Genomic DNA, 12444 nt, shown 5'->3' with positions numbered 1-12444 from the left:
GTATGTTTGTATGTATGTTTGGTTTTATAATAAGGGTTGGGGTGGGGTTTTTTAGTATTGGATTGTTACATGCTGTTTTTTATCACTGTTGTTAGCCGCCCCACGTCTACAGAGAGGGGCGGCATACAAATCAAATCAAATCAAATCAAATCAAATAATAAATAAATAAATAAATAAATAAATAAATAAATAAATAAATAAATAAATAAATAAATAAATAAATAAATAAATAAATAAATAAATAAATAAATAAAATATAATTTAGACTATATACTGCTTCACAGTGCTTTACAGCCCTCTCTAAGCGGTTTACAGAGAATCAGCATATTGCCCCCAACAATCTGGGTCCTCATTTTACTGACCTTGAAAGGATGGAAGGCTGAGTCAACCTTGAGCCTACTGAGATTCGATCTGCCAAACTGCTGGCAGCCGGTGATCAGTGGAAGTAGCTTGCAATACGACACTCTAACCACTGCACCACTGACGCTCTTAACCCGCTGAATAAATAGAAACATAGAAGCATAGAAGACTGACGGCAGAAAAAGACCTCGTGGTCCATCTAGTCTGCCCTTATACTATTTCCTGTATTTTATCTTACAATGGATATATGTTTATCCCAGGCATGTTTAAATTCAGTTACTGTGGATTTACCAACCACGTCTGCTGGAAGTTTGTTCCAAGGATCTACTACTCTTTCAGTGAAATAATATTTTCTCACGTTGCTTTTGATCTTTCCCCCAACAAACTTCAGATTGTGTCCCCTTATTCTTGTGTTCACTTTCCTATTAAAAACACTTCCCTCCTGAACCTTATTTAACCCTTTAACATATTTAAATGTTTTGATCATGTCCCCCCTTTTCCTTCTGTCCTCCAGCCTATACAGATTGAGTTCATTAAGTCTTTCCTGATACGTTTTATGCTTATGACCTACCACCATTCTTGTAGCCCGTCTTTGGACCTGTTCAATTTTGTCAATATCTTTTTGTAGGTGAGGTCTCCAGAACTGAACACAGTATTCCAAATGTGGTCTCACCAGCGCTCTATATAAGGAGATCACAATCTCCCTCTTCCTGCTTGTTATACCTCTAGCTATGCAGCCAAGCATCCTACTTGCTTTTCCTTCTGCCCGACCACACTGCTCACCCATTTTGAGACTGTCAAAAATCACTACCCCTAAATCCTTCTCTTCTGAAGTTTTTGCTAACACAGAGCTGCCAATGCAATACTCAGATTGAGGATTCCTTTTCCCCAAGTGCATTATTTTACATTTGGAAACATTAAACTGCAGTTACCATTGCTTTGACCATTTATCTAGTAAAGCTAAATCATTTACCATATTACAGACCACTCTATAATGCACACAAAACTATCCAGAACCCACCCCTGACACAAGCCCTCACAAAGTTAATTATGATTAAAATTAAATCCCATTTTCAGGATTTCATTTGACCTCGCTAAAGGTTCTTTGCAGCCTATAACCTGTGTGTACTCACTTTTAAAAAATGAGGGTTTAATAATCTGCATATGATCTCAAAGGGATAATTTTAGACTCAATTGTCTTGCCTCAGTTTTTTTTTTTAAGTCAAACTTTGGCAAACACAGAGACAAAGGAGCATGGGGTATTATTTTCTTCTTCTCAAAAAGGAATTCCCCATTTCAATTCTTCCCTAAATGGAGCAGAAAGGCATCCAGGAGGTTAAATCATTTTTGTAGAAAATACAAGGAATATTTTCGGCACAAATATGCAGTTGAATTCTCTTTGGGACCTGACACGACTTTGGCAAACGAGTTTCCTTCTTTGCGGAGAACAATGGATGCTATTTTAGCATCTCCTAGAATGTATGTAGGTGTGTACACAAGCCAAATGTTGCGTCACCGGCACAACTATCCGCAAACACACTTATCAGGAAAACACCTGCTCCATTTACTCAGCGGGTTAAGAGCCTCGGTGGTGCAGTGGTTAGAGTGCAGTACTGCAAGCTACTTCTGCTGATCACCGGCAGATCGAATCTCAGTAGGCTCATGTTTGACTCAACCTTCCATCCTTCCTAGGTCGGTAAAATAAGGACCCAGATTATTGGGGACAAGAGGCTTACTCAAAGTGTTGGTAATGACCTTTAAAGCCCTTCATGGCATTGGACCAGAATATCTCTGGAACAGCCTTCTACCGCCCGAATCCCAGCGGCCGATAAGGTCCCACAGAGTTGGCCTTCTCTGGGTCCCGTTGACCAAACAATGTCATTTGGTGGGCCGCAGGGGAAGAGCCTTCTCTGTGGCGGCCCCGGCCCTCTGGAATCAACTCCCCCTGGAGATTAGAACGGCCCCCACTCTCCTTGTCTTTCGCAAGTTACTCAAGACCCACCTATATCACCAGGCATGGGGGAACTAAGACATCTTCCCCAGGCTTTCTTATATTTTATGTTTGGTATGTATGTGCTGTATGGTTTTTAAATTGTTGGGGTTTTTTAATATAATTTTATTATTAGATTTGTTCCATTGTTATACTGGTTTTATTATTGTTGTGAGCCGCCCCGAGTCTTCGGAGAGGGGCTGCATACAAATCTAATAAATTGAATTAAATTGAATTACTCTCTGTAGACCACTTAGAGAGGGTTGTAAACAATGAGGGGCTACCAAACTTTTTACTACTGCACCGTGGGCGTGGCTTATTTTGTGGGTGTGGTTTGATGGTCATGTGACCGGGTAGGAGTGGCTTGCATTAAGTTTCAAGCATTATTTATTTTGTTTTCTACAGTAGGGGGTCCCCAAACTTGGAAACTTTAAGACTTGTGAATTTCAACTCCCAGAATTCCCCAGCCAGCTATGAAGACCTCTGTTCTAGAGAATACAACAGCCATTCAGAAAGGAGATTGAGGCAGAAACCCAGATCACATAGAATTAATTCCAGATCTTATCTCCTTATACTTTGGTTTGTAGCAGAATCGCCAGTGTTGGGGGTTTTAAACGCTTTCGGGAAGAATGCTGAGGCTGCCCAAAACACCCTGCATTTTCTTTCAACATCTTTCGGTGCAAATTGAGTGCTCTGGGTTGGAGCTCCATTTTTGCTACTCCACTGTGTTCCCCACTGCCCAGGAAGCATCCCACCCCTGGCTGTAAAGCACTGTCAAACGATATATAAGTTTAAATGCTACATGCTAAATTGTTTCTGCTGTGGAGAAAATGAATAGCCTACGAAACAGAATACCCTACGAAAATAGACTAACTATCCTGGATCTTGAAAGCTTAGAACTGCGGCGCCTGAAACATGAGCTAAGTATTGCCCACAAGATCATATGCTGCAACGTCCTTCCGGTCAACAACTACTTCAGCTTCAACCGCAACAACACAAGAGCACGCAACAGATTCAAACTTAATATTAACGGCTCCAAACTTGACTGTAAAAAAATATGACTTTAACAATCGAGTTGTCGAAGCGTGGAACTCATTACCGGACTCAATAGTGTCAACTCCCAACCCCCAACATTTCTCCCTTAGACTCTCCATGATTGACCTCTCCAGGTTCCTAAGAGGCCAGTAACATAGACACTCAAAATATTACATGGGGCAAAACCCGAACTCAGAACAATCTACATATGTATGTATGTATGTATGTATGTATGTATGTATGTATGTATGTATGTTTGTTTGTTTGTTTGTTTGTTTGTTTTTAATGTCGGATCACCCTGGTATATTGAAGGAATGTCACAGCTCCTTTTTGCCTCTAGGCCCAACCCAGGACCATTTCAAGGCAGTTAATTTATTTATAGCCGACAACTATATTCTGTATGTGTCAAAAAAACATTTGACATATATATATATATTTGCAGAAGGGATCTGATCTGATAGCACCTCTGCTAAGTCTCTGCCTTACAAGGCAGAGTCCACAGGATCAAATCCCAGTAAGGAAGGGTGTGGCTAGCTGATGAGGCCAGAACAAGGCCGAAATGGGACCATCCTAGTCTCCCTTAATTTTAAAATTCCAGCTAAAAAAACATTTGACATATATATATATATATATATATATATATATATATATATATATATATATGTGTGTGTGTGTGTGTGTGTGTGTGTGTGTGTGTGTGTGTGTGTGTGTGTGTGTCACATGTTTAAGCTGAATTTGAAAATTAAGGGAGACTAGGATAGATCTAGCTAGCCATACCCACTGGGACTTGAACCTGCAACCTTTGCCTTGTAAGGCAGAGAATTATCCTCTAGGCTAGGCTACAGTATCCAATCCCTTCAGCTCTGTACCAGGGAAGGGTTACATTTTGTGTCGAATCACCCTGGTATATTGAAGGAACATCACAGCTCCTTTTTTGCCTCTCGGCCCAACGCAGGGCCATTTCCAAGGCAGTTAATTTTATTGATAGCCGACAATTCTATTTGTATGTGTTACATGTTTAAGCTGAATTTGAAAATTAAGGGAGACTAGGATAGATCTATTTCGGCCTTATTTTGGCCTCATCAGCTAGCCATACCCACTGGGACTTGAAGCTGCAACCTTTGCCTTGTAAGGTAGAGAATTATCCTCTAGGCTACAGTATCCAATCCCTTCAGCTCTGTACCAGGGAAGGGTTACATTTTGTGTCGAATCACCCTGGTATATTGAAGGAACATCACAGCTCCTTTTTTGCCTCTCGGCCCAACCCAGGGCCATTTCCAAGGCAGTTAATTTTATTGATAGCCGACAATTCTATCTGTATGTGTCACATGTTTAAGCTGAATTTGAAAATTAAGGGAGACTAGGATAGATCTATTTCGGCCTTATTTTGGCCTCATCAGCTATATATATATATTTATATATATATGTAGATTGTTCTGAGTTCGGGTTTTGCCCTGTGTAATATTTTGCATGTTTATGCGACGTTTCGGTGAAATCACATCCACCATCATCAGGCTGAAGTTTCCAAGCTTCGTGCTGTTGTAAAATGGAAAAAACATATATATATATCATATACTGTATACTTATATATTCTCTCCTTATCTCTTATATCATACATATTCTCTCCCTCCCATCTACTTCTCTTCTTTTTTACTTTCTATCTTTATATATATTACTTAATGTCTATTCTCTTCCATATGTATTGTATATTGGACAAAGAATAAATAAAATAAAATAAAAATATCTGGAATTGAGCTACAACCCCACAGTGAGGCGAAGCTTGCCAGCTGACCAAACCAACAGTGTTTTCAAGACGTCCCACCCATCCTGAAGCAAACCCACTGGTCTCGTGTTTATACAGGAATTAAACTCAGGTGATCAAGTTGCAGGGTATTTTTCAACAAACAAGAGGAAGTGCTTTATACACCCTGAGAGGCCACAGGTGTTCCCCCCCCCCAAAAAAAACAGGCAACTGGACTTTTCTTCTCTTTTTTTTTGGTTTGAAAATATTTCACCTCAGTGTTGCAGTGGTTAGAGTGTAATACTGCCAGCTACTTCTGCTGATCACCGGCTGTCAGCAGTTTGGCAGATCGAATCTCGGTAGGCTCAAGGTTGACTCAGCCTTCCATCCTTCCAAGGTCGGTAAAATGAGGACCCAGATTGTTGGGGGCAATATGCTTACTCTCTGTAAACTACTTAGAGAGGGCTGTAAAAGCACTATGAAGCGGTATATAAGTTTAAATCAGTGGTTCTCAACCTGGGGGTCAGACTTGGGACCCCTTTGGGGGTCAAAAGGCCATTTCACAGGGGTCGCCTAAGACCATGGGAACAGACAAATTTCCCATGGTGTTAGGAAATCAAGCTTCTATTCTGGCACCTTGGAACCTGTTTTTACAATCTGACCAATCGGGTATTTACAGTGGGAGTGTCCCTCTGACCTTCCTGCCAGTCGGCTTAAAGCTCTGTTGGGAGAATTGGTACTAGACTTATGGTTGGGGGTCACCACCACATGAGGAACTGTATTAAGGGGTTGTGGCACTAGAAAGGTTGAGAACCACTGGTCTAAATGCTATTGCTATTGCTTCTCCCTGGGAAACCCCACCTCTGGGCATCCGTGTTTTTGCGATGCTGCGATTTCGCTAAGGCTCCCCTTTCTGGGATTCCCTTCATTTTTGCCGGCGCTACTTTAAATCCCAGTGAGGGGAGCCTCAGCGAAATCGCAGCATCGCAAAAACCCAGAAGTCCGGAGGTGGGGTTTCCCAGGGAGGAGAGCTTCAGGGGAATCCCAGCAGTGCAAAAACGGGCACTTTGGCTGGCAACGGAAGTCCGGAGGCGGGGATTCCCAGTGGCGTAAGGCAAAAGGGGTGAATTTTGGGCTTGCATGCATTATTCGCTTTTCCATTGATTCCTATGGGAAACATTGTCTCATCTTACGAATTTTTCACCTTACGAACCTCGTCCCAGAACCAATTAAGTTCGTAAAACAAGGTATCTCTGTAGTATGTTTTTACCTGTAAATACTTTAATCATTTTAATCATTATCTAGAACTGAACTTTTATAGCAATTCAAGAAAATTGAGCTACATGCCTAATCTGTTATCATACTGAACCTTGTGGGTTCAGTACAAAACCTTAAAATGTTACTGTGCTCCTCAAGCATTATTTGTTGAATATCTTCTCTGTTTGCAGAAAAGATTCAGCTGAAGTCCAGCTGAGATTGAAAGCCCTGTAGGAAGAACCAGACCGGAGCTGGGATCCTTGATCTTTTGACCTAAAGAGAGTGATTCCTGGTTTATTCTGGGCAAGGGAAAGCAAATATTTTTAAGGAAGGATTGCCCTTTGACCCACCATTGCGTATGAGAGATACACCACTGCATATACTTTAAAACAAATGAATAACATACATAGTTACACATTTTTTTATCAGGCAAGTGTTCCTCGTCCCCTTTGCTACCAGTAGTGCGCGGGCAGTGTGCGCGTTAGTGTGAGATTCGGCTTTTGCGCATGCGCTGGAAGTAAAATAACCACTGAAAATCAGCAAAATTTCATGTGCGCGATTGTGAGGTTTCACTTTCGGTGCATGCGCAGAAGCCGAATCTCTCACGGATGTGAGCATTACATGCATCGTGGATACAGAAGTGCATGCATATCTTCATTTCCATTACCACGATAGTGTGGCCCATACCGGGTGCAACCCACTACTGATTTTAATTAAATCGATTATGAATCACTATCCTATTTTTTACACCTGTTTTATACTGTTACTTACCAGTCTGTTTTTCTTCTTTTCTTTAGATTCCTCTTTCTCCCTCTTTTCCCTCTACTTTTTATTATTATTATTATTATTATTATTATTATTATTATTATTATTATTATTATTATTAATTAGATTTCTATGCCGCCCCTCTCCGTAGACTCGGGGTGGCTCACAACAGTGATAAAAACAATACATGGTAACAAATCTAATAATTAAAATCTAAAAATAACAATTTTACATTAAAAAGTCTAAAAAAACCCAATATATAAAAACATACACACAATCATATGATACACAAAAACTACATAGGCAAGGGGGAGATGTCTCAGTTCCCCCATGCCTGACGGCAGAGGTGGGTTTTAAGGAGTTTATGAAATGCAAAGAGTTTATGAAACACAATCCTAATCTCTGGAGGGAGCTGGTTCCAGAGGATCGGAGCCACCACAGAGAAGGCTCTTCCCCTGGGTCCAGCCAGACGACATTGTTTAGTCAACAGGACCCGGAGAAGGCCAACTCTGTGGGACCTAACCGGCCGCTGGGATTTGTGCGGCAGAAGGCGGTCTCGCAGATATCCTGGTCCGGTGCCATGAAGGGCTTTATAGGTCATAACCAACACTTTGAATTGTGACCGGAAACTGATCTGCAACCAATGCAGACTGCGGAGTGTTGAAGTAACATGGGCATACCTAGGAAAGCCCATGATTGCTCTCGCAGCTGCATTCTGCACAATCTGAAGTTTCCAAACATTCTTCAAAGGTAGCCCCATGTAGAGAGCATTACAGTAGTCAAACCTCGAGGTGATGAGGGCATGAGTGACTGTGAGCAGTGACTCCCAGTCCAAATAGGGCCGCAACTGGTGCACCAGGTGAACCTGGGCAAACGCTTGCTGGCTGGGGAATTCTGGGAGTTGAACTCCAAATATCTTCAAGTTGCCAAGGTTAGGAAACACTGTCCTAGAGTAATCTGTGAAAATTCAATTGCTTTCACATTTTCATTTTTTACTCATCAGCTGCCTTAGTAGTAGGCAGAAATGTTTGGGGTAGCCACAAAGTTGTGTTTGTGTGGCCAACTCCAACTCTGTTTTGGTGCATTTTTTTTAAAAAATAAAATCATCTCCAAATAATTTAAAAGCCCATAAATGGGGAATGAAATTGAATATTTGGCCTGGTATAGTCAGTTTCAGCTGTGTCCTGCAAAGTCTGAATGGATTATCTAAAGCAAGGAATAGCTGGGCCAATATGGAAATATGGGCTATTGGATATGTTTTTCCTAAGAAGAGACACAACTAACGCACTACTCATATCTAGGATTAGTCACTGCTGGCCACAACAACCATCTGCAACTTTAGGAACAATGTTGGATCCAGAAGCACATCATCTGTTTCCTTAGATCTCTGTGTAAATCCATATTAACTGAGCGTTCCTGCCTTGTCATTGTTTTCAAGTAAGGGAAATTGACAGTTTCCTTGGTATCACTTGAAAGATAAAGTTTTGGATGCCAATGGTCTATTGATAGCAACCAGCCCTAGGTTACTGGATGGGTTTCCTCATAGGTTCCATAAAATTATTAAAAAGTAGTGAGAACTTAAGTCACTTAAAGATTCTTTGAGTTGGCCCGTATTCCTGGTGAGTTCACAAACAGAGATGTTGTGGTTAGCTCTGGCCCAGCTCCTGCCCCAAGGACTGTGGATGTGGGGGAGACATCCACATGCTGCAGGCCTGTTTTGCCCCCGGTGGAATCTGCTGATGAAGGCTCCTCTGACCAAGAAGACATGAGTGACAGGGATGAGAGTGGGGCAGACAGCTCAGAAGGAGATCAATTATCTAGCTCCTCCTTGGATTCAGAACAAGAGTTAATGATACAGCTACGCATGCGTAGAGCGATGCATAGGCAACAACAACTGAGAGATTATTATCAAAGAAAATGAGGCCACCTGTGGTTGGGTGGGGCTGTGGTAATTAGTGAGGCTGCTATAAATAGCAGCCTGTGGGTTTGGCCATTGTGGAGGATTATCTGATCGTTGTGTTTCGTGACTGATTTACTGACTTTGACTTTTTGTGTGCTGATTTTTCCCTGCTTTGAAACTAAACCAGAGCAAAGTGTATTTCACTTTGTGAAAGAAGAAGGACTGCGAATTGCCTCACAGTTGCAAGCTAAGTATCACAGAACTGATAAGGGACTTGTATAAATTACCAGTTTGTTTGGAGACGAGTGCTCTTTGCTATACCAAAAGAGGGCTTAGTTTAAATGAATTTTCATTATAAAGAACATTGTTATGAATTTTCAAACGTGTGTGTGTCTGAAATTTGTACCTGTGAATTTTTGGGAGAAGTCTACCAGAGAGCCCAACAGAACACAGAGACATGCATTTTTTTTTCTTAGCATCAGTACAGAAATGGATTATTTATTTTATTTTATTCTATTTTATTCTATTTTATTTGTCAAACATGTATACGATAGTAGTTTGTATAAACATAACATAAGTAAAAGTAATGATAAAACTGTAGATAATTTAAGGTTGAAGATTTTGGAGTTGGGGGAAGAAACCACAGAGTCAGGTAATGCTTTCCAGGTGTTGATCACTCTGTTGCTGAAGTCGTATTTTCTGCAATCTAGGTTCGCTCTGGGCAGCAACTGTCCTCCACCTCTTCTTCCTCCTCCTCCTCTTCCCACCCAAATTCCGAGCTTTTATTTCTTTCCTAATGGGTTTGCAAGCATTATTTGCTTTTACATTGATTCCTGTGGGAAAAATTGCTTCTACTTACAAACTTTTCTACTTAAGAACCTGGTCACGGAACGAATTAAGTTCGTAAGTAGAGATTAGATTAGATTTAGATTAGATTAGATTTATTGGATTTACATGCCGCCCCTCTCCGTAGACTCGGGGCGGCTCACAACAATGGTAAAAAACAATACATAGTAACAAATCTAATATTTAGCAAGTGATACCACTGTATCACTTTTAATAATAATAATAATAATCAGGACCGCAGCTTCAAACTGTATTCTTGGCCCTGGAAACTTCGTGGCTAAGCAAATTTAGTCCCATGATTTTTTTTTCCCGCCCCTTGTTTTCGGAAGGAGTACAACTAACATTGGGAGAACTAATGAGGTCCACAAGTTTCCAATTTTGTTCCATTCTGTGACAAAGGTCCCAGATGAAAGCTTAGAAAGAGAAGTAGGGAACAACAGGGGGAGAAAAATACACCCACCCTTTGTTTGTCCGTTTTAAAAGAAAACCTTTTCCCCCCACCGTTACAAAGCAAGGAACGTACAACTTCGCTGTGGAACGCCATGTTTAATAAACGCAACCATGCTGGAGACCTATTTTTTTTTGAGCGACACCCTCCTGCTTGCATCAGTAGGATGAACGATTTCAACAAAAGAAGCTTCTGCCAAGGCTGTTTATGCAAAACATCTGAAGTTTCTAAAATAAACGATATAAAACAGAGGATCAATAAAACAAAGAGTTTCGTATCCTTGCAAACTGTGTTTTAAGGAAGCGTGCGGAAAGCAGAATCGTTATGAACCCAATTCAGCTGCCAGCGGTTTGCTACATACGAAGGCGACTCCTACGAATCAAAAGATACTCATGTTTTTTCTTGTTCTGCAACGCGGTGTAACATTGTCAGAAAAACAATGGCTGCACTGTTGTGTATAATTCAAGGATTATACAACCCCTCGATGCTCTCTGAGCTTGCTTGTTTTCTTCCAGACGTTTCGTTGCCCAAATTAGGTAGCAACGCCGCAAGCACTGATTATGTTACCAAGCTGGATAATGAAACGTCTGTCAAGCTGGTGCAGAAGTTGGTGATAAATTAACGGCTTGCCACACTATCTATACAAGGCCTGATGTTTATGGGAAATTGGGAGGGGTGATTTTCAGGACGGAGCAAATGCAGCCAGAAAGCATTCTTTCAAGAGGTTCAAGGACATCCTATGCCCACCCGCCTGGGTGGAAGTGGAAGGAAGACTTGCCACGCTGGCACCATCTGAATGGGCAATGTGACAAGTTTGTGGGTGGGGGGACAAGGGATGTGAACTTTCAACTGGGTGGGAAACTCAGATTCAAGTTACCCAGTGTGTTCTGCCGCCCGTAATTACAGGGTAATTAGTCCAGGAAGACACACACCACACGATAAAAGGAAAACCCAAAAGTTTCCCAGTGTGTTTCAACTGCTCGTAATTACAGGGTAATTAGTCCAGGAAGACACACACCACACGATAAAAGGAAAACCCAAACGTTTTTATAAACAGAAAAACAGAAATAGCTCCCTTTTAAAATGTTAAAGGGATTTTCTGGTACACACAAGGCACAGGTTAAATGCAATCCAATTGCTCACCCAATAACTGGGAAATTGAGTCCAATTCTAAAGTCCAGAGAGTCCACACACATAATCCTGAAGAGCAAAAACCACAATCTTGATGAAACAATGAATCAGATAAACTGCCATGAGGCTAAAACACCAAGCTGCATTTTTATCTGTAGCACTAATTACTGGAGCCCCACCCAACCACAGGTGGCCTCATTTTCTCTTGTAATAATCCTTCAGTTATTGTCTCCTATGCATCACTCTACGCATGCGTGGATGTGTCATTAATTCTTGTTCAGAATCCAGGGATGATACAGATGATTGATCTCCTCCTGGGCTGTCTGCCAAACTCCCCTCTTCTCTGTCACTCACGCTTCCTTGGTCAGAGGAGGCTTCGTTGGCAGATTCCATTGGGAGCAAAACAGTCCTGTGGCATGTGGATGTTTCCCCCACATCCACCTGCATATTCCTTGGGGCAGGAGCTGGGCTAGAGCTAACCACAACACCAGTGTAGGAGGCTCCGGCAATAAATTGGAACTTTGAGGAGTACTATGACTTGGACTCTGATTTAGCTTGGATGCTACCTAGAACTTTGACAACTAAGCTCAGAGAGCACCAAAGATCTCCTCATTTCAACCCTGAGCTACAAATGTTTTCCTTTATTGAATTATGCAACCTGCTACTTTTTACCACCCAAGTTAAACACATGTGGGACTTAGTGGCACAAGCTTGGCATAAGGCAGGTTTTCCTGTTGTTAGGAAGTCTAACAAGACCCTTTCAAGCCTCATTTGGAGGAGGGGAAGGTAATTAATCTACCATACAGAAAATAGCATTCAAAATTCAAAACGACAAAACTTAAACTCTAACTCAAGTTTAGGAACCTAAAACTTTCATCTATATTGATAGTAAAGATTTTAAATGCTGTAGAGTAATCGGGTCAACAGATAACATTGACACTATTATATGTTAAATATGTTAAAGGGTTAAA

This window comes from Erythrolamprus reginae, chromosome 8 (assembly GCF_031021105.1).
Source record: "Erythrolamprus reginae isolate rEryReg1 chromosome 8, rEryReg1.hap1, whole genome shotgun sequence".
Lineage (NCBI taxonomy): Eukaryota > Metazoa > Chordata > Lepidosauria > Squamata > Dipsadidae > Erythrolamprus > Erythrolamprus reginae.
Note: the sequence above shows the minus strand (reverse complement) of the source record.